Source organism: Somniosus microcephalus, chromosome 1 (assembly GCF_052327205.1).
Source record: "Somniosus microcephalus isolate GS21.2 chromosome 1, FLI_Smic_1.0, whole genome shotgun sequence".
Classification (NCBI taxonomy): Eukaryota; Metazoa; Chordata; class Chondrichthyes; order Squaliformes; family Somniosidae; genus Somniosus; species Somniosus microcephalus.
In genome coordinates this window covers 18,716,836-18,740,233 of record NC_140987.1, presented here as the reverse complement: position 1 = coordinate 18,740,233, position 23,398 = coordinate 18,716,836, and the positions used below count along the sequence as shown (strand labels likewise).

At 47.2% G+C, this 23,398-nt stretch overlaps 1 protein-coding gene across 1 annotated transcript in view; it reads left to right on the top strand.

The window, feature by feature from the left end:
* LOC147123965 (DNA polymerase nu-like) overlaps positions 1 to 23,398 on the top strand; it is a 176,709-nt gene that overhangs the window by 49,364 nt on the left and 103,947 nt on the right. Inside the window, exon 3 of the mRNA XM_085972254.1 lies at positions 17,672 to 17,798. The gene's annotated coding sequence lies outside the window, so the exon portion shown is untranslated. The remainder of the gene's footprint in view (positions 1 to 17,671; positions 17,799 to 23,398) is intronic.

The window sequence follows — 23,398 nt, the reverse complement described above, 5'->3', positions numbered from 1 at the left end:
AGTAGCGCAGCCTTCAGATGTTCGTACTTGCCATCCGTTGGTGGATTCTGCAGCGCTGCCCAAACCTTGGGGACTGTAGCGTAGGTGAGCGAGGCGACGAGGTAGTCGTACTTCGTGGCGTCGACTGTAATGCCTTTCAGCCGGAATCTGGACTCAGCTTGAACGAACCAGGCTTCGGCGAGGTTCTCCCAAAAGTCTGGTAATTTAACCGTGACTGCGTTTGTATCCGCCATGCTAGCTTAGGATTCGTCCTGAGCGTCGGGGTCACCAGTGTTGAGATACCGCGGCAAACGTGGGAGTCGAGACCAGAGCTATTGAAAACACAACTGCTTTATTCCATCCACATGTCAAACAGGAACTAGAAAAGCCCGCGCATCCACTTAAATACTTCCCAGACAGGAAGTGCTCCCGGCAGCCTGTCCCTGCGGGAAACAAGTTGCTGGAGGAAAGGGCCCCCGGCTGGGGGCTTCTGCTTAGACTGTCTGTGCCGCCGTGAGCGGATTGTGTCCAGTGGTGGCGTGTCGCCACAAGCTACTATTTAGTTGCTACAACACTCCTGATAAAAAAACATTGAAATTACTGAATGAAACTGTTGGGAGTATGTGAAACTGACAAGAAACCACTGAAACTGCAGTAACCTGACAGCTGCGAGTGATTACTGATGATTCCTTTAAATAACGTCCCTGGAGCCGGTTTCCTGGTGCTTCACGTCAGCTCTCCCTGTTGGTGTTTATTCCAGGCGCTAAGGTAGGTGGTGACAATCAATTTAGCAGATTGGGCACTCAGTGAGCGTTTCACACTCACTGACATCACAATCCACCTGATGTTGACGTTCCCGGTGATAACTCTTACCAGTGGTGCTACGGCGGGGGGCGGGGGGGATTTGGCATGCATTGCTGGATTTGCCTCGCCCCGGCGATACGGCTCTAGTGCCCCATTAACGCCATCTGCTGCCGCTAACGGGATAAATTTCCCCCCTTTGATTCTAAGGATCCATGAGCCGGAAACAATCTTGAGAATAATTTAAGAAATCTTTCGAGAATATATTAGCTCTGATTTTGCTAGTGTGGGGCATCTTGTGGCATGCCCTGTTAGTTAGACTTGTCTGTGCACATTTAGGTTTTAAAATGTTTTGCCCACAAAGTTGCTGGAAGTGCGAGCTGATATCGGCGCAGCGAGGGCAACGGTGCACCTGGGACCTTGGTGAATGACGAGGTCAACAGTTTATCTCCTTAACCAATGAGATTTTAAGGATTGAGAAATAAGCAGAGGAAGGACTGAGAAGAAGGGTGAATTAGTCAAATCAGGTCCAGAAAGAGAAATAAAAAGAGGGAAAGAATGATTGGATTAAGAGAGGGAGAAAAAAGAGACAGAAAGGAAAAGTAAGAAAAAAACATAAAAATGAAAAACTTGACATTTTTAACCTCCAACAATAATTCACAACCTGAAGAAATGAGACTCCAGATTTGTAATTGTTCAGTTTCTGGGCCAGAGAGCTTGATTGGCAGTCATGAACAATTATCACATCATTAAGAGTACTTACGCTGTTAATTACTAGACTTAACTTTCGGTGGCAAATTTAATGAGCAATGAAAAAGCAGCAACTTCATGAAGCGTTAAGGGCGCGATGACGTTTTCGTGAAGCTAACAGCGGAACGGCGCAAATCGTCCAGCAACTTGCGGCGATTCACAGTTCACGAGGGACCTCTTCCTTGCCTCAAGTTGCTGGATCATATGCGCATTAATAACGGCGAGCGTCGTTCGGATGCCCTTATTATTTCAGCAAAACCTGGGCTATTAATTTGCATAGGAGAAATAAAACCAAACGGAAAGGCTTGTATTCACGCAGCACCTTATTGCGTTGCTCACAAATGTACCAAGGTGCCTCGCACACAATCAGCTACCTTGAAATGTAGTGACTGCTGTTATGTAAATTTAAAAATAATTATCATGTAAATTAGGCAGGTTCATTCAGCTGCTTTTTAAGTTAATTTTTATTTGATTTTAACCACATTGTGAGTAAATGCAAATGATTATGAACTATGTTCTGCAGCACGGCTATAAGTTATGGTACCCACGCAGCCATTAGGATTAACATGCAGGAGAACTCATTTATTTGGAACAATTATAAACAGTGCCGTGCATCACATTGCTGCCCCCTCTTCACGATCTTGCCAATTAAAAATTAGTTTATTTTTAATGCGATGCAATTAACTTAAGATAAAATTGAGACCTTTGGCTTCCCCAGCAATGATTAAGCGACAACTACAGTAGACTATAATATGTTTTAAAAACTGCTGGATCAGGCGTTAAACCGAGGCCCCGTCTGCCCTCTCAGGTAGATGTAAATGACCTCGTGATCCTGGGTCAATATTTATCCCTCAACCAACATCACTAAAAAAAACAGATGATCTGGTCATTATCACATTGCTATTTGTGGGAGCTTGCTGTGCACAAATTGACTGTAGCGTTTCCTACATTATAACAGTGACTACACTTCAGAAGTACTTCATTGGGTGTAAAGCGCTTTGGGACGTCCTGAGGTCATGAAAGGGGCTATAGCAATGCAAGGACTTTCTTTTTAAGACTGGCCTTGCAATCCCTCGGACGTTCTACTGCTGCATCACTGTAACTGCGCCAGAAGCAAGCTGGGAACCCCCTTTACATATTCTGGAGGAAGCAGGAAATGCTGGAAATACTCAGCAGGTCAGGTAACATCTGTGGAGAGAGAAACAGATGTCAGTGACCTTTCATCTCTCCCCAGATGCTGCCTGACCTGCTGAGTATTTCCAGCATTTTCTGTTTTTATTTCGGATTTCCAGCATCCGCAGTGTTTTGCTTTTGACATGTTCTGGAGGGTTTGATTTGCTATTGCCCAACTACTTTGGCGTCTGCCTTTGTGCCGCCTGCTGTGTAGTTGCTATTCCTCCACCCCCCACCATTTCACACACAGGTCTCCCATTGGGAATTTCCTCGTGATTTTGTTTTCATAGAATCATAGAAATTTACGGCACAGAAGGAGGCCATTCGGCCCATCTTGTCCGTGCCGGCCGACAAAGAGCTATCCAGCCTAATCCCACTTTGCAGCTCTTGGTCCGTAGCCTTGTAGGTTACGGCACTTCAAGTGCTTTTTAAATGTGACGAGGGTCTCTGCCTCCACCACCCGTTCAGGCAGTGAGTTCCAGACCCCCACCACCCTCTGGGTGAAAACATTTCTCCTCAAATCCCCTCTAATCCTTCTACCAATTACTTTAAATCTGTGACCCCTGGTTATATTGACCCTTCTGCTAAGGGAAATAGTTCCCTCCTATCCGTTCTATCTAGGCACTTCATAATTTTATACACCTCAATTAAATCTCCCCTCAGCCTCTTCTGTTCCAAAGAAAACAACCCCAGCCTCTCCAATCTTTCCTCGTAGCTAAAATTCTCCAGTCCTGGCAGCGAAGAGCAGCAGTAACAAAGGGGTGCCAGGCTGATCAAAACGTACCCACAGAATGTAGAGGTGGCAGCGCACTTACCTGCATTGAGCCCATGCTGCAAATGGACCAATAACCCATCTCCACCACCGCCACTGCACTACCGGTGATTGGAAAGGTCACAACCGCCCTTAACTTTAATGCTACGGGGTCATTCTTGGCTGCTACATTTGGACATCGCTAACATTAGCCAATCAGCTGTGCACAGCTGCATAAAGTAAGTCGCGATGCATTGTTTGCTAGAGCCAACAATTTCATCTCCTTCCCCGTTACCTCTTTGGGATCCAGAAATTTGAGACATGATGTGGTGAGTGTAGGGTGCTCGGGAGGAACAGGTGACTTTGGACCTCTGGTTCCCAAAGCTCTCCACTACTGGGGGGTTTTCCTCACCTCATGTCTGGGTCTGTTGTAGACTCATTGATAGAGACTGGTTGCTGTGATTAGTCAACAACACCATTGTCGTTGGATCGTGCGCCTACCAGGATGGCAGAAGGTGAACTCGATGGGCCTTGGTCTTTTTTCATCTAGCAGTTTCGAGGATCCTACAACAATTAATGCCAACATGACAGAGCATTAGGCACCTGTTGAGGGTGCTTTACAGTGCATTGAACCATTGCACTCATTGGTCTGTAATGCTTGATGCTGCCAGTGGATGCAAAACTGGGACAATATTCCATACCCCACTGCTGACATCTCTCACGTTGGTTTGTGACCAAAAGCATTGTATAAATAGTACTGGACTCAGAATATTTCTGGGTTTGAGAATTATTTTCACATTCTACACGAAAACATGATGGCTGCCAAGCATCACTGCAGTAAATTAATGCTGCTGTTTGTAACTGAGTACTGTATATACATAAGGCAGAGTAATAGAATCGTACAATTCCTGCCCCTCCTCCCATGATGGACTGGTGAGTTTATCCATAAGTAACTGAACCATACAAGCTGGGAAAGTCTCAGATGTAGATCAGGGATAGTCCAGGTACAGACTAGGAATTTCCCAGGTGCGGTCCCTGGTCTGATCTCTGTTGGGGCAATGACGACAAAGAAGAAAGAAAGACTTGCATTTTTTGAGGTAGCTAATGCCGCCTCAAACAGCAATGAGATACATGACCAATTAATGTGCTTTTTGGTGGTGTTAGTTGAGGGATGAATGTTGGCCAGGACACGAGGAGAACTCCCTGCGTTTCTTCAGATAGTTCCATGGGATCTTCAACTTCAGCTGCCTTGGCCCTGTTGTTTGGAATTCTCCCTGAACCCAAAGCACCTCCCTTCGCCTTTAAAAACTTACGCTTTTCAAGCAATCTTTCATTTACCTCCCCTAGCTCTTCCACCATGACTCAGTGTCCTTTCTTTTATTCCTTTTATCTATATCTATATATATAAAGCGGTCGATCTGTCTGTCTGTCATTCCGTCTGTCTGTCTGTCTGTCTGTATTGAATAAACTCGAAAGTTATAGAGCGTACCTACACGTGTGTTACATCGAAAGAAAGCTTACAATTCCAGAACCGTCATAAGCATATTTACGTTTTGGCCAGACAAAAATTGCGTCTGCGGTATCCAAAAAACGTTCAACATTCCGCTCATTATCCGCTCATTAGCATCGAGTGACGTTGAGGTCGACCAATCATACAGCCGAGCGACCCGACGGTCGACCAATCGCTGCGTGGCGGGGGCGGGTTCTTGGCGCTTGCGGGCGAGCCCTCCTAGAGTCGAGTGACGGGACGATTGACCAATCCTATGCTTCGGTGACCCGATGGTCGACCAATCGGTGCGTGTGTGGGCGGGCCTTATCGTTCTGAACTGAGGTGAGTCGCCGCCATCTTGATTCCAAACTTTTCATTTCTTTTTCCCGCTTTCTGCGTGTTTCTTTTCAAATCTATATTTCCAGCAAAAAAGAAGTTGCTTTTAAAACACAAATTGTTTTTAAAAAAAAGTTAATTAATTTGTAAATCTTTTCTGTAACATCTAGAATTTTCCTACCTTTAACTGTTTTTCCAGGCCTGTAAGCCTGGGCCTCTGTTGCCCAGCCATGCCCGAGCTAGGCACCTCCCGTCGCGCTGAACAAGTGGCTCGCGATCTCCGCCATCTTTGTGAAGGCTGGAGGGGGCGGGCCTGAGCCGAGCGTCGCCACCGCCGCCATGTTAGTAAAGGCGGGTGGGGCAGGAGTCAGCGCACGTGACTTGAGTTCGGCCGGGCCTCACGCGGTAGGTTGCGCGGCGGCGTCTCTCTCTCTGCTCTTGAAGCCAGCTCGGGCGGGGCTTGGGAGATCGGGCCTCCGGAGATCGGGGGGGGGGGGGGCGAGCCTCGGGAGATTGGGGGGGGGGCGGGGCTCGGGAGATTGGGCCTCGGGAGATCGGCGATCGGGGGGCGAGGCTCGGGAGATCGGGCCTCGTGAGATCGGGCCTCGGGAGGGCGGGGCTCGGGACATCGGGGGGCGGGGCTCGGGGACTCCCCCCCTCCTCCCTCTCCCCCTCCTGCCCTCCCCCTCCCCTCCCCCACTCCCCCTCCCCCTCTCCCCCCTCCCTCCTCTCCCCCCTCCCCCTCCCCCCTCCCACCCGCCCCCCCGCCGCCTCCCCTCCCCTTCCCCCCTCCCCTCCCCTCCCCCCTCCCCTCCCCCCCCCTCCTCCCCCCCTCCCCTCCCCTCCTCCCCTCTTCCCCCCTCTCCCCGCCCCTCCCCCCCCCCCCTTCCCCCCAGTCGCTCTCTCTCTTCCCCCCCCAGTCACTCTCTCTCTTCCCCCCAGTCGCTCTCTCTCTTCCCCCCAGTCACTCTCTCTCTTCCCCCCAGTCGCTCTCTCTCTTCCCCCCAGTCACTCTCTCTCTCTCTTCCAACAACAACATGCCCTCAAAAGACCCTCGGCTCTGCCGGGCACTTCAGCTAGTTATTTATATTTTCCTTCCCCGTCCACAAGGCACCTTGGGACATTTGACATTTTCTAAAGATATTGGTACTGAATGTCTTTGCCGTTTGTGGTGTATCTGGGGCTTAGAATCAGCACAAGACAATTTGCTGGCTTGGGAATTGAGGCGGAGGGAAACCTGCTGTCTTTACCTGGTCTGGTCTACTTGTGAGTTCAGACCCACACCAATGGCCTCTGAAGTGGCCTAAAAAGCCATTCAATTGTATCAAACTCAGGGCAAGAAATGTTGGCTTTGCTGGTGAGGTCCACATGCCGAGAATGAATTTTAAATATGGGTAACTAAAGTGACACACTGCTTGCCTCAATGTTGCTTGTATATGGAAGGGGAAATTGGTCAGGAAAGTGCATGTTTGTGGCTGTTGACTGAGCAAAGCATCTATCTTGAACAGGATGTTCTCCCCCATCCCCCACAATAGGCAGCATGGGGGTATGGCAGCATTGTGGTTATGTTACTGGACTAGTCATCCTGGCCTTGACTAATGATCTGGAAACAAGAGCTCAAATCCCAGCACGGCAGCTGGGGAATTTAAATTTAATTAAATAAATCTGGAATAAAAAGCTAATGGCCCAGAAATTCGGGTCGGGGGCTTCCCGTGGGTGTAAGCCCCCGACCTGCACTCACCTTGCGCGCCGGCCGTTGTGCTGTGGGCCCCCGTGGGATTCCGATCCTGGGCCTGCTCCAGCTGCCGGCGCGCAGTGCTTGCATATCCCAGGGGCGCAGTTAGTTCGATGCATCCCCTGGGATCACGTGAGCCAATCGGAGCAGGGGATGCTCCATTCATAAGTCTGACATGAAGTGCTGTCAAACTTAGAAATACTACGGGCCCCAAAACATCACTAAATCTTCAAATAAATTTAAAAAAACATCACATTTTTTAAATAAACTATAAATTACATGAAATAACTATTTTAAACAATAATTTAAATTTTTGAAAAAAATAATTTTATTTTCTAACGGGGCTAAAAATAAACTTACCTTTCTTTAAAGTATTTAAAAATAATAAACGTGTGGAAAAAATGTTTTAATTTTAATTAATTCACCACTTACCTTGTAAAAAGCAGGCCTTACGCCTGCTTTTTACATGTCTAACTTCTGGAGACTTACCCTCCCGGGAAAACCTGTAAAAAAAAACGAAGTTCGATGCGCACGCGCAGCCTCTCCCGCGCACGCGTTCGACCTCTGAACCCCTGCTTTCAGGGGAACGGAAGTGCCGGTTTCCTGCGCATGTGCAGTGCATGCAGGAAACCGGCACTTCCATTGGGCCTATGGGTGAGTACCCCGTGCGTACTCACCCGTGGAGACCCGAATTTCTGGGCCATTATCAGTAATGGTGATTCATGAAACTACTAGATTGTTGTAAAAACCCATCTGGTTCATTAATGTCCTTTAGGGAAGGAAATCTGCCGTCCTTGCCTGGTCTGGCCTATATGTGACTCCAGACCCACAGCAATGTGGTTGACTCTTAACTGCCCTCAAAAGTGGGCCTAGCAAGCCACTCAGTTGATTTCAGGGTGGCGGCTCACCACCACCTTCTCAAGGGCATTTAGGGATGGGCAATAAATGCCGGCCTGGCCAGCAACGGCCACGTCCCATGAATGAAGAAAAATAATACTGACAGGACTCTTGCATACATAATGGCAACTTAGGTAAGGGAATGGAGTGTGATTGGCCTCCGTGGGACTGTATCCCAACGAGGATTCAAAATCTCCAGGAGAGGAGGGGAGGGGAGAAGATTGGTGAGAAGATAAAGAGTTTGCATACAACTGAAAAACTCAATTAAGGAAGGTGTCACAGAAAAAGATTCCTGAAAATTCTAGCAGAACTGGGTCAAAGGGAAAAAGGACATCATTGTTAGGGGATTAAAAAGGAGCTTGGGGAGCCAGGCCGATTCAGCACCAGATTTCATGGTTAGACTGTCTCATTAGGTTAATACAATGCAGATCAGCAAACTGAAATCACAAACAGGGAGACCAGTAAATCTTCCTTCATCAGATTGAACAGACAAACAATTTCATTATTACAACAAGAACTTGCATTTAAATAGCGCCTTTAATGTAGTAAAATGTCCCAAGGCGCTTCACAGGAAAGTTATAAAATGAGTTTTGACACCGAGCCACGTAAGGAGATATCAGGACAAGATGTAGGCTTTAAGGATCATCTTAAAGCAGGAGAGAGAGGCGGGGAGGTTTAGGGAGGGAACTCCAGAGCTTAGGACCTAGGCAGCTGAAGGCACAGCCACCAACGGTGGAGCGAAGGAAATTGGGGATGCGCAAGAGGCCAGAATTGCAGAGATCTTGGAGGGTTGTAGGGTTGGAGGAGGTTACAGAGATAAATGTAAGAAATCACACAACACCAGGTTATAGTCCAACAGCTTTATTTGAAATCACAAGCTTTCGGAGCGCTGCTCCTTCATCAGGTGAAGTGGAGAGATGCATAAAAACACAGCTTATATAGTCAGAGAATAATGTCAGATGTTTACAGGTAATCTTTCTAACTGCCATTTATCACACCTCGGCAGAGAGATAATCACAGCAATCAAAGGTGTAAATGGTGTCCAAACAGGTCAGTCAGGAAAACATTACAACAAAGAGCAATGAGGTGGGGTCATAAGGGGTCAAATGTTGCAGATGCTGGGGTCTGTATGAAAAACAAAAAAACAGACAAAAAACATTTTTTTTGCTGGAAATCACAGCAGGTCCGGCCGCATCTGTGTGGAGAGAACAAGCCAACGACGACTCGAGTCTGGATGACCCTACGTCAGGTGGGGTTACATGTAGCGTGACATGAACCCAAGATCCCGGTTCAGGCCGTCCTCATGGGTGCGGAACTTGGCTATCAGTTTCTGCTCGATAATTTTGCATTGTCGTGTGTCTCGAAGGCCGCCTTGGAGAATGCTTACCCGAAGATCGGAGGCTGAATGTCCTTGACTGCTGAAGTGTTCCCCGACTGGGAGGGAACACTCTTGCCTGGCGATTGTTGCACGGTGTCTGTTCATCCGTTGTCGCAGTGTCTGCATGGTCTCGCCGATGTACCATGCTCCGGGGCATCCTTTCCTGCAACGTATGAGGTAGACAACGTTGGCCGAGTCACATGAGTATGTACCATGTACCTGGTGGGTGGTGTCCTTACGTGTGATGATGGTATCTGTGTTGATGATCTGGCATGTCTTGCAGAGGTTGCTGTGGCAGGGTTGTGTGGTGTCGTGGTCGCTGTTCTCCTGAAAGCTGGGTAATTTGCTGCGAACGATGGTCTGTTTGAGGTTAGGCGGCTGTTTGAAGGCGAGTAGTGGAGGCGTGGGGATGGCCTTAGCGAGGTATTCATCGTCATCGATGACATGTTGAAGGCTGCGAAGAACATGGCGTAGTTTCTCCGCTCCGGGGAAGTACTGGACGACGAAGGGTACTCTGTTGGTTGTGTCCCGTGTTTGTCTTCTGAGGAGGTCTATGCGATTTTTCGCTGTGGCCCGTCGGAACTGTCGATCGACGAGTTGAACATCATATCCCGTTCTTACGAGGGCGTCTTTCAGCATCTGTAGGTGTCCATCGCGTTCCTCCTCGTCTGAGCAGATCCTGTGTATTCGCAGGGCTTGTCCATAGGGGATGGCTTCTTTAACGTGGTTAGGGTGGAAGCTGGAGAAGTGGAGCATCGTGAGGTTGTCCGTGGGCTTGCGGTAGAGTGAAGTGCTGAGGTGTCCGTCTTTGATGGAGATTCGTGTGTCCAAGAATGAAACCGATTCTGAGGAGTAGTCCATGGTGAGTTTGATGGTGGGATGGAACTTGTTGATGTTATCGTGTAGTCTTTTCAGTGATTCTTCGCCGTGGGTCCATAGGAAGAAAATGTCGTCGATGTATTCAGAATTCATTAGACTCGGGAACAGTGCCGATGGATTGGAGGGTAGCTAACGTTACCCCACTATTCAAAAAGGGGGGTAGGGAAAAAGCAGGTAATTACAGACCTGTAAGCCTTACATCAGTTGTGGGCAAAATGCTGGAGTCCATCATTAAGGATGAAATAGCGGAGCACTTAGCAAATGGGGACAGGATAGGACAGAGTCAACATGGATTTACAAAGGGTAAATCGTGCTTGACTAATCTATTGGAATTTTTTGAGGGAGTAACTGGTAGAATAGATGGGGGAGAGCCAGTAGATGTGGTGTACCTGGACTTCCAAAAGGCCTTCGATAAGGTCCCACATAAAAGATTAGCATGGAAAATTGAGGCTCATGGGATAAAGGGGAAAGTTTTGGCGTGGATAGGGAACTGGCTGTCAGATAGAAAACAGAGAGTTGGAATAAACGGCTCATTTTCTGAATGGCAGGCAGTAACAAGTGGGGTACCACAGGGATCTGTCCTGGGCCCCCAGCTGTTCACAATTTACATTAATGACCTGGATCAGGGAGTCGGATGCAGCATTTCCAAATTTGCAGACGACACTAAACTAGGAGGGGGGGTGGGCTCAGAGGAAGAGACCAGGAAGCTCCAGAGCGATTTGGACAGACTGGGCGATTGGGCGGATAAATGGCAGATGCACTATAATGTGGACAAGTGCGAAGTTATCCACCTTGGGTGCAGGAACGGGAGGGCAAATTATTATTTAAATGGCAATAGATTGGGAGAGGGGGAAGTACAGAGAGACCTGGGTGTTCTTGTACACCAGTCACTGAAGGCGAGCATGCAGGTGCAACAGGCGGTCAAGAAGGCAAACGGTATGCTGGCCTTCATAGCAAAAGGGTTAGAATACAGGAACAGGGATACCTTGCTGCAGCTGTACAGGGCACTGGTGAGACCACACCTCGAGTACTGTGTACAGTTTTGGTCGCCTCATCTGAGGAAGGATGTTCTTGCCATGGAGGGGGTGCAGCGGCGATTCACCAGGCTGATACCAGGAATGGCGGGAATGACCTATGAGGAGAGACTATGTAGTTTAGGGATGTACACACTGGAGTTTAGAAGATTGAGAGGGGACCTCATAGAAGTGTATAAAATTCTGACAGGTCTAGACAGACTGGATGCAGAAGGAATGTTTCCCTTGGCGGGTGAGAACAGAACTAGAGGACATAATTTAAGGATAAGGGCTAAACCATTTAGGACAGAGATGAGGGGGAATTTCTTCACTCAGAGAGTGGTGAACCTGTGGAACTCATTGCCACAGAGGGCAGTGTACGCCAGCTCATTAAATATATTTAAGAGGGAATTAGATATATTTCTACGGGCAAAAGGGGTTAAGGGTTACGGAGAGAAGGCGGGGACGGGATACTGAATTAAAGGATCAGCCATGATCTCATCGAATGGCGGAGCAGGCACGAAGGGCCGAATGGCCTACTCCTGCTCCTATCTTCTATGTATCTATGTATCTATGTATCTGGTGTATAGCGTTGGTTGGAGGTCCTGTGCAGCGAAGAAGTCTTGCTCGAACTTGTGCATGAAGATGTTGGTGTATTGGGGTGCGAATTTAGTCCCCATGGCTGTTCCGTGTGTTTGGGTAAAGAACTGGTTGTCAAAGGTGAAGACATTGTGGTCAAGGATGAAGCTGATGAGTTGTAGGATGGCGTCTGGAGATTGGCTGTTGTTGGTGTTGAGTACTGAGGCTGTCGCAGCGATGCCGTCATCGTGGGGGATACTGGTGTAGAGTGCCGAGACGTCCATCGTGGTGAGGAGTGTTCCTGGTTCGACTGGTCCGTGGGTGCTGAGTTTCTGTAAGAAGTCTGTAGTGTCACGACAGAAGCTGGGGGTTCCCTGTACGATGGGTTTCAGGATGCTCTCGACGTATCCAGAGAGGTTCTCGCACAGGGTTCCGTTGCCTGATACGATAGGACGTTCGGGTGTGTTGGCTTTGTGTATCTTTGGGAGGCAGTAGAAGTCTCCCACGCGGGGAGTACGTGGGATGAGAGCACGTAGGATGCTTTGAAGGTCTGGATCGAAGGCCTTGATCAGTCTGTTGAGTTGGCGGGTGTGTTCTTTGGTCGGATCTGCGGGTAACTGTCTGTAGTGTTCCTGGTTGTCCAGTTGTCGGTATGCTTCTTTGCAATAGTCCGTTCTGTTCTGTATGACGATGGATAGAGAGGGGACGAGGCCATGGAGGGATTTGAAAACAAGGATGAGAATTTTAAAATCGAGGCGTTGCTTTACCTGGAGCCGATGTAAGTCAGCCAGCACAGGGGTAATGGGTGAATGGGACAGGACGGGACTGAATAATGGTATAAAAGAAAATTCAGACCCAAGTGGTCTAGCATTGGGAGTAATAGAATCATAGAATCATAGAAATTTACGGCACACAAAGTGGCCATTTGGCCCATCGTGTCCTTGCCAGCCGAAATAGAGCTGTCCAGCCTAATCCCATTTTCCAGCTCTTGGTCCGTAGCCTTGTAGGTTACAGCACTTCAAGTACATATCCAAATAACTCAAAGAGGATAAAACCCCTGGTCCGGATGGATTGCATCCACACATTTTAAAAGAATCTAGGGAAGAGATAGCAGAGGCATTACTACACATATTTAATAATTCGTTAGAAAAAGGTGTAGTGCCAGAGGACTGGCGGACAGCTAACGTAATACCTATATTTAAGAAGGGGGATAGACCATGTCCAGGGAATTATAGACCAGTCATCTTAACATCGGTGGTAGGAAAAATAATGGAATCCCTACTAAAGGAAAAAATAGAAGAACATCTAGAAACCAAAAACTTAGTAATGAATAGTCAGCATGGATTTCAAAAGGGAAAGTCTTGCTTGACCAACCTCATTGAATTTTTTGAAGAGGTAACAGAGAGAGTAGACAAGGGTAATGTAGTAGATGTAATTTATCTAGATTTTCAAAAGGCCTTCGATAAGGTACCCCATAATAGACTGATGAACAAGATCAGAGAATGCGGAGTCAGGGGACAAGTAGCAGAATGGATTGCTAGCTGGCTTCAAGACAGAAAGCAGAGAGTGGGAGTAAAGGGCAGCTATTCAGAGTGACAGAAGGTGGGTGGTGGTGTTCCACAAGGATCAGTGCTGGGACCACTGTTGTTCACAATTTATATTAACTTGGAGGGTGCGAGTCTAGGTGGGGTACAGGAACAATGGGATCTCGGAGTACAAATACACGAATCACTAAAAGTTGCGACACAGGTTAGTAAGGCCATAAAAAAGCATACCAAGCATTAAGGTTTATTTCTAGAGGTATAGAATTGAAAAGTAGGGAAGTTATGCTAAACCTGTATCGAACCTTGGTTAGACCACACTTAGAGTACTGCGTACAGTTCTGGTCGCCATATTATAAAAAGGATATAGAGGCACTGGAGAGGGTGCAGAGAAGTTTTACGAGGATGATACCAGAAATGCGAGGTTATACATAACAGGAAAGGATGAACAGGCTGGGTCTCTTTTCTCTTGAAAAAAGAAGGCTGAGGGGTGACCTATTGGAGGTCTTTAAAATTATGAAATGTTTTGATAGAGTGGATACAGAGAGAATGTTTCCACTTGTGGGAAAGAGCATAAATAGAGGCCATCAACATAAGATAGTCACCAAGAAATCCAATCGGGAATTCAGAAGAAACTTCTTTACCCAGAGAGTGGTGAGAATGTGAAACTCGCTACCACAGGGAGTGGTTGAAGCGAATAGTATAGATGTATTTAAGGGGAGGCTAGACAAGCATATGAGGTAGAAGGGAATAGAAGGTTATGTTGATAGATTTAGATGAGGAAAGACGGGAGGAGGCTCGAGTGGAGCATAAACGCCGGCATGGACTGGTTGGGTCGAATGGCCTGTTTCTGGGCCGTAATGTTATGTAAATGTGATGAGGGTTTCTGCCTCTACCACCCTTTCAGGCAGTGAGTTCCAGACCCCCATCACCCTCTTGGTGAAAAAAGTTTTCCTCAAGCCCCCTCTAATCCTTCTACCAATTACTTTAAATCTCTGCCCCCTGGTTATTGACCTCGCTGCTAGGGGAAATAGGTCCTTCCTATCCACTTTGTCTAGGCATTTCATAATTTTATACACCACAATCAAGTCTCCCCTCAGCCTCCTCTGTTCCAAAGTAAACAAGCACAGCCTATCCAATCTTTCCTCATAGCAAAAATTCTCCAGTCCCGGCAACATCCTCGTAAATCTCACTCTGAACAGCTATCTAGTGCAATCACATCTTTCCTGTAATGTAATGACCAGAATTGTACGCAGTACTCTAGCTGAGGCCTAACTAGTGCTTTATACAGTTCAAGCAGAACCTCCATAATTCATGCACTGAGCTGACAGATCTGAAATAAAAGTTGAGTCAGCTTCAACCCAATTGTCAATGACATCATGTGAAGTAGTAGACCTGAATGAGACAGAGCAGCCAGCGTGCATGGGACTCGCCAATAAAGACAACATATTGTTATCCAGATCTCCCATTCCACCTTGTGCCAAAAGAATTGGAGGCTCAGTCCACTCATTAATAGAACACCGATACAGAATGTACTGTAGATGCAATTTTAGAATGCAAGGATTGGGCGAGTTGAGCATTCAGCTTCTTATTAAGATTCTGGATTTTGAACTTAAGTTATTTTGAAGCTGTAGAATGGCTGATGTGTAACTGGCCCAATTAGCGGAGGGAACGTGGAAGAACTGCCTTCCTTCAGTGGATCGTCGAGACGAATACTCACCACTGGGCCTCAGTGAAGAGCAGAGGCTACTCCCCGCGCCCCAACAAGACACCAACCACTGCACATTATACCACTGGATCAGCTTTGAATGCAAGCCCACCATCATACTGCCATTGTACCATGAAGAAGCATAACGCGCAGAGAGTAGCAGAGATTAGATACATCATGGTCCCAAAAGCACCAAAATCTATATATTACTAAAATCCCGTGTAGTGCACCCAGTCCCTGTCAACAACCCTTACTTCCTTTTGCCGTGCTTTCTGGCCATGCTTTTGTGTCAGTATCTCCCATTCTATATTCTATATCGTGTCAGCCATGTCTCAGTACGTAGCAAGTCAAGTCCCGCTCCAGAGACTCGAGCACAAAAAATCTAGGCTGACAATCCCAGTGCAGTGCTGAGGGAGTGCTGCACTGTCAGATGTTCCGCCTTTCAGATGAGATGTTAAGCCGAGGCCCCGTCTGCTCTCTCAGGTGGATGTAAAAGATCCCATGGCACTATTTCGAAGAAGAGCAGGAGCGTTATCCCCGGTGTCCTGGCCAATATTTATCCCTCACTCAACATCAGTAAAAAAAATTATCTGGTCATTATCACGTTGCTATTTGCGGTGCGCAAATTGGCGACCTCGTTTCCTACATTACAACAGTGACTACACTTCAAAATACTTCATTGGCTGTAAAGCGTTTTCAGACATCCTGAGGTCGTGAAAGGCGCTATATAAGTGCAAGTCTTTTCTTATTGCTATACCAGAATTTCCATTTCAATTTTGCCACGTCAACTTACATGGTGTAATTACAAGCTCTGGCCACTATGTGGGGCCACGGGTCTCCCACCCCAGACCGTCTGCCAGCACGTTTTCCCCTTTTATGCAGATAAGCTTTTTTTACATTTACATTTCCACCCCGCCACCCCCCCACCACCATGCTACCTCCTCGCCACAATTATCTAGATATAAAATATTCATATTTTTAAATCCTGAAAATGAATATTTTAACACTGACCAACAAATATATAAATGGACTCACTGCTGTGCCAATAAATAAATGAACTGACTCTCCAATGTTGCAGATACTCGCACTCAACTGCGATTTGAAAATTGTTTGGCATTTCCTGCTGCTGTCTTCTCCCCCCAATCCTCTCACTACCCAAATTCCATATTATTATAGCTGACGGGTAAATAAAAGGATTGGCTGCTACCCACTGTTTGAAAACTGTTTTCCCTCCTCCTCACTATTTTGACTGTTCCCACTGCTGTCCTGTTCCCTGATCCTTCCAATGCCAAGAGATTGTGGCCAGTTATTTTTTTATTCATTTATGGGATGTGGGCGTCGCTGGCAGGGCCAGTATTTATTGCCCATCCCTAGCTCCCCTTGAGAAGGTGGTGAGCCGCCTTCTTGAACCGCTGCAGTCCGTGTGGTGAAGGCACTCCCACAGTGCTGTTAGTGAGGGAGTTCCGGAATTTTGACCCAGTGACGATGAAGGAATGGCGATATATTTCCAAGTCAGGATGGTGTGTGACTTGGAGGGGAACTTGGAGGTGGTGGTGTTCCCATGCGCCTGCTGCCCTTGTCCTTCTAGGTGGAAGAGGTCGCGGGTTTGGGAGGTGCTGTTGAAGAAGCCTTGGCGAGTTGCTGCAGTGCATCTTGTAGATGGTACACACTGCAGCCACGGTGCACCGGTGGTGGAGGGAGTGAATGTTTAAGGTGGTGGATGGGGTGCCAATCAAGCGGGCTCCTTTGTCCTGGCTGGTGTCGAGCTTCTTGAGTGTTGTTGGAACTGCACTCATCCAGGCAGGTGGAGAGTATTCCATCACACTCCTGACCTGTGCCTTGTGGAAAGGCTTTGGGGAGTTAAAATAACAGGCGTCAGCAATCTCTCTCCGATCCTGCCCTGTACCCATAGCAACCTGCTCGTTTGAGCAGATGAACAGGACTCTCACAGGAAGGAAATGTCGTCCATGTTTTAAATATGCAGATCGGGTCCGAAGACGTCACCAGGATCCGATCTGCAATTTGGAGCTGCGGCCCGAGCGGGGGAGGGGGCAGTGTCGTGCCTGCTTCCCCCCGTCAGGGAAAAACCTACCGGGAACCGGATCCTGGCCCAGAAGAGGCCCAGAAGGTAAGCGTTAAAAATGTATTTTTCCAGTTTCCTCATGGGTCAGGAGGGGCAAGTGCGCTTCCCTCCACCTCTCTCTCATCCTTTAGGACCCTCCTTAAAAGCCGCCTCTTTGGCCAAACCTTTTGCCACCCCTCCTAATATCTCTTTCTTTAGCTTGGTGTCTGTCCACTTTTAACTGATTACGCTTCTGTGAAGTGCCTGAGGACGTTTCTCTTACATTGAAGGCGCTGTGTAAATTCATCCCGAGAAATAATTTTTAATAAAACAGGGACTGTGTGTTGGGAGATTCTGTTGCATTGGACAGTGAGCAAGGCAAATACATGACTCACTACATGTTTCTACATTAAAGGCTCTATATAAGTGGTGTTATTAAACAGGTATTCCCCAAGCTGCTTTTTAAAGGAATTAGTAGTTATGGCAATAACTGACTTCGATCAGAATCAATTCTCTGTGCGGAGATAAAAATAAATTACCTGATCATCGTTTCGGCTAGTTTTATTTGATAATAATATTCGGGTTTTTCTCACAGGTAAGGAACGTTTATCCGAGTGTCTCGGAGTCTCTGCAAGCAAAGCCAGTGAGTTTATTGAAAGTTTCCTACAGAAGTATAAGGAGGTCCGCACGTTTACTCAGAGGACCATACAGCAGTGCCACCAGCAAGGTATTCTTAAATAATCATCACCTTCCCATGCGTAGAAATCGATGGCAGGTCGGTGTTGTTTTTATGCAGTGCTTCCCTTGCTCACTGTCCAATGTACGTCTGTTTTTTTAAAAATACATTCATGGGATGTGGGCAGCGCTGGCAAGGCCGGCTTTTATTGCCTATCCCTAGTTTCCCTGAGAAGGTGGTGCTGGGCCTGCTTCTTAAACCGCTGAGAGTGGTTTGATACAACCGAGGGCGTTTAAGAGTCGACCACGTTGGTGTGGGACTGGAGTCACATGTAGGCCCAGACCGGGTAAGGATGGCAGGTTGGATTTTTAGCGACAATCCTATAGCCTCACAGTCACTTTTACTGATATATAGAAACATAGAAACATAGAAGATAGGAGCAGGAGTAGGCCATTCGGCCCCTCGAGCCTGCTCCGCCATTCAATGCAATCATGGCTGATCATCCAAATTCAGTACCCTGTTCCTGCTTTCTCCCCATATCCCTTGATCCCTTTAGCCTTAAGAAATATATCCAACTCCTTCTTGAATATATTTAATGATTTGGCCTTGGGATTTGAAATCTGTTCTCTGGATTATTAGTCAAAGTCTCTCTATTACGACTCCATTAATTTAACCACTACAGCCTTCTGTGGTAGAGAATTCCACAGGTTCACCACTCTCTGGGTGAAGAAATTCCTCCTCATTTCTGTCCTAAATGACTTACCCCTTATCCTTAGACTGTGACCCCTGGTTCTGGACTCCCCGACCATCGGGAACATCCTTCCTGCATCTAGTCTGTCCAGTCCTGTCAGAATTTTATAAGTTTCAATGAGATCCCCTCTCATTCTTCTAAACTCCAGCGAGTATAAGCCCAAACGACCCAATCTCTCCTCATATGTCATTCCTGCCATCCCAGGTATCAGCCTGGTGTATCTTCGCTGAACTCCTTCCATGGCAAGAACATCCTTCTTCAAGCTTTTTATTTCCAGATTTTTAGAGTTCAGTTCAAATACTCAAACTGTCCTGGTGGGATTTGAAATCTGTTCTCTGGATTATTAGTCAAAGTCTCTCTATTACGACTCCATTCATTTAACCACTACAGCCATAGCTTAGTCCAGTTTTGTCCTCACTCAATGCCTGCATATCTGCATTTCCAACAGTAGTGACCACTCAAATTTAAAAAGGAACAGTATGGGCTGGATTTTACCAGCCCTGCAGAGGCGGGTTTGGAGGCGGGACTGCTGGGAAAATCCCCCAAAATGGGAGCGGGTCCCAAACCCGCTCCCAACCCGCCTCCAACCTATCTTCCCGGTAGTCGGGTCCCCGATTTGCGCAGGGACCCGACTTCTGGCAGTGGGAAGAGGATTATAGCTACTTAACTGCCTGTTTTTCGACTGCTGCTGCGGGCTTCCCGATGCCGGGGAACCCCGCCAGGGTAAATGGGGCGTGCTCTGGGTCTGTTGTTATGTTGGTGTTTGGATGACAGCTGCAGAAGTGGTGTGAAGGATGCAATGGGACACTGGTTAGTATCAGAGGTAAGGACATGCTGGGAAAGTCATTTTTAATGTGGTTAGATGTTTCTGCAGGTGACAAGCTGTGAAGTGTTTGTGTAGCCTCATCTCATCGGGAGAAGTGACAGATGGCTTCTGCAATCTCAGCTGCAGCTGCCATCTGTTTTATCCTCAGGAGAGAGTAATTGGAGAGTCTGGGTGCAAGGGCTCACCTTTGGACAGTGATTGTCAGTGTTTGACAGCACCTCAATGCTGTCAAACACTGTCAAATCATCTGTCAAACAAGAGTGGTGCATATGCCTTTAAGAAAGCCGGCAGATGAAGTGTCATCAACTGGAACCCGAAAACCAGCAGTCCCACCACAAACTCGGCCTGGAAGGTAAGATGAGTTTGAATTATTCCCCTCTCAAGTCTATAAACTAACATTGTATTGGGTTAAACTCGGTCCAAGAATCTGAACTGCAGTTGTTTTTTCTTTAAATTGCTTATCATAGAATGATACAGCAGTGAAGGAGGCCATTCGGCCCATTGTGCCTGTGCCGGCTCTTTGGTAGAGCTATCCAATTAATCCCACTCCTCTGCTCTTTCCCCATAGCACTGTATTTTTTTCCTTCAAGTATTTATCCAATTCTATCCTGAATGTTACCATTGAATCTGCTTCCACCGCCTCTTCAGGCAGCGCATTCCAGATCACAACAACTCCCTGCATAAAAAATGGCGTCTCTCATTCTTTTACCAAACACCTTAAATCTGTGTCCTCTGGTTACCAATCCTTCTGCCACTGGAAACAGTTTCTCCTTGTTTACTCTATCGAAACCGTTCATGATTTTGGACACCTCCATCAAATCTCCTCTCAACCTTCTCTGCTCGAAGGAGAACAACCCCAGCTTCTCCAGTCTCTCCACGTAACTGAAGCCCCTCATCCCTGGTACCATTCCAGTAAATCTTTTTTGCAGCCTCTCCAAGGCCTTGACATCCTTCCTAAAGTGCGGTGCCTTAATATAATACTCCAGCTGAGTCCTAACCAGTGTTTTATAAAGGTTTAGCATAACTATACCCTTTAATGGATTTAAAGGAACCGCCACCATACCAAAACTAAACAAAAAATACCCTGTTTTTGTCACAGTCATCTTATTTAGTTTTGTGGTGCTCCTGGTTCTGTAGCACACGCAATGCTAGGAGCTCTGCATGGGTTAGGGCTAGAATGTCTTGGGCCAGCTGCCAGTAAAGATGCTGCTGCCTGCCCCTACAGCACCGCCAGTTTTCTTTGATGGCGGCAGTGGGGCCCTAACGCCCTCCCTCTTCATAATTAAACTGTTGGCCACCAGAGGCAGCAAGGAAGAGTACAGCCCTCGAACAAAGAGAGTGGCCCAGGAGAGAAATGTTCACCATTTGGATGGACCCTCGTGGAAGAAACATAGAAACATAGAAGATAGGAGCAGGAGTAGGCCATTTGGCCCCTCGAGCCTGCTCCGCCATTCAATGAGATCATGGCTGATCATCCAAATTCAGTACCCGGTCCCTGCCTTCTCCCCGTATCCCTTGATCCCTTTAGCCTTAAGAAATATATCTAACTCCTTCTTGAATATATTTAATGAATTGGCCTCTACTGCCTTCTGTGGTAGAGAATTCCACAGGTTCACCACTCTCTGGGTGAAGAAATTCCTCCTCATCTCTGTCCTAAATGGCTTACCCCTTATCCTTAGACTGTGACCCCTGGTTCTGGACTCCCCCGCCATCGGGAACATCCTTCCTGCATCTAGTCTGTCTAGTCCTGTTAGAATTTTCTATTTTTATAAGTTTCAATGAGATCATCTGTGTCGGTAGGCACTGAGCATCTGGAGCACCATTCAAGTGTTTCAGCTGCATAAAGAGGCGTGACCTAACATCCATTGAAATTGGAGGCCTAGTGACCTTAGCACACATTCACTGTGGGAACGTTATGTACCAAATACACAGTCAGCGAACTCTATTTTGTCTGGCATATCTGGAGCCTGGCCTATCGTTCTGGCAGACTACTCCTCAAGTTACGGCGAGAGTATTCCAGAAAGGGCACCTGTTTTTGGCCCTATCCTAACCTTTCCTTTAATTATTTATTTTTCTGTCTTCTTGCTTCATTTTGGCTGAGATATGAGTCTGAAAAAAAATTGTTTTTCCAACCAACTGAAAGGCCAGATTTTGAAAATTGAGCTGGTAAACCTGATCTCGAAAGAACATGAGAAATCTAAGAACATAAGAACTAGAAGCAGGAGTAGGCCATTCAGCCCTTTGAGCCTGCTCCGCCATTCAATGGGAAAGGGTCACATTGAGACTCAGCAGTAGGCCCCTTAGGTCAACAGCACCCGGATAAATAGACTTCTGCGATGCTCAGTAGGTTAAGATGTACTTCTTACCATGACCCTACTTCCTGCAGCCATGTTGTATCTCTGTGAGCCAACCTACAGCAACTGAGCAACAGAATTTGACCCGTGTTACCTTGACAACCCAAATGTTGTTGTTTGCCAATATTTGTTCCACCACATCCTTCTGATTTATCCTTTATAATAAAAATTCTCCCATATACAAAATAATAATAAAAATATCCCACAGAGTTGAGTAACATGTAGTAATTCTTCAACTTATTGATACTTGCATCATTCCATCTTGTACCCCAAATTAATCTTTGGCTGCCCTAAGTTCTAGCCCTATGTATAGTATTTCATCGTGACAGCCCTTAAAAGTTAACTAATAACTGATGGCCATGCAAGCATTTGCACAATCAACAGTTTAATTTGCAGACAACACTCTACCCTTCTATAAGTCTGTAAATCTTTATAAGTCTAATGCAAGGTAAACCACTCAGAGTCATTTTTTTAATTAATTCTCGGACGCAGGTATCTCTGGCAAAGCCAGAATTTATTGCCCATCCCTAGTTGCCCTGGGAAGGTGGTGATGAACCCTTGCATGTAGCAGTTTGATATGACTAAGTGCCTCACTAGGCAACTTCAGAGGGCAGTTAAGAGTCAACCATGTTGTTGTGGGACTGGAGTCACACATAGGCCAGACCGGGTAAGGACAGCAGGTTTTCTTCCCTAAAGGACATTAGTGATCCACTTGGATTTTTACGACAATCCGACAGCTTCATGGTCATTTATTTTTTTTACTGACACCAGTTTTTTATTTCCAGATTATTTTTGAAACTGAATTTAAATTCTCCAACTGCAATGTTTGTGGTGTATGTAACCTGTTCCACCTTAAGAGAACTACCTTAAGAGATGTACTACTTTCTCTTGGCTGCTGTATACTATAATACTGCAATACCGGTGGTGACCACACCGGTATATAAGTGTTGTGCAAGGATTTGCTGGGCAGTTCAGCCCTGACCTCCGAATAGTAAAGGCCTGTTAAAAGTTATTCTTGTTGTCTGTGTCCAGTGATTGATCCTAAACATAACTGGGACACACAGACTCAACAGTGGCGACGAGTCCGATCTTACCCTGCGGCAATTTTACATCCAAGGCAGCTTCGTCCTCAAAACGGGCGTCGAGAAGAGGCATCCGCCCTCATCATCCTGCTGAGCACCATCGCACGGGAGGCATCGAGAACCCGGGTTAAAAAGAAAAAGAATTCTGACCACGAAGCCCTCCATCAGCGACAGGCAGTGATCATCCCTTCTACCACGGTGGTGGGTAAGCCGATCAGCGACACGAGCAGAAAGTCGGCCGCGTTGACTGTGGAGTAGGGGAGGGAAAACGAAGGAATAAGGGCGGAGAGCTCGACCACGGCCGGTAGAAAGGGCCGGGCTGCAATTGAGGCTGAGAGGCGCAGCGACTGGGGCAGCTTAAGGCTCGAGAGCCGCGGAGAACTCAAACGCAGCCGGTGTACAGGACCGGGCTGCAAGCGGGGCTGCGAGGCAAAGCAGCGTCGGGGAGTTGAGAAGCTTAAGGCACGAGAGCCGCGGAGAATTCAAACGCAGCCGGTGTAAAGGACCGGGCTGCAAGCGGGGCTGCGAGGCAAAGCAGCGTCGGGGAGTGAGAACCGCTGGGGAGGCGAGAACGGCAGCAGCAAGGCAATCGCCATTGCAGCCAGCGGGGGGGAAGAAGGCAAACGCGGGAATCCGCC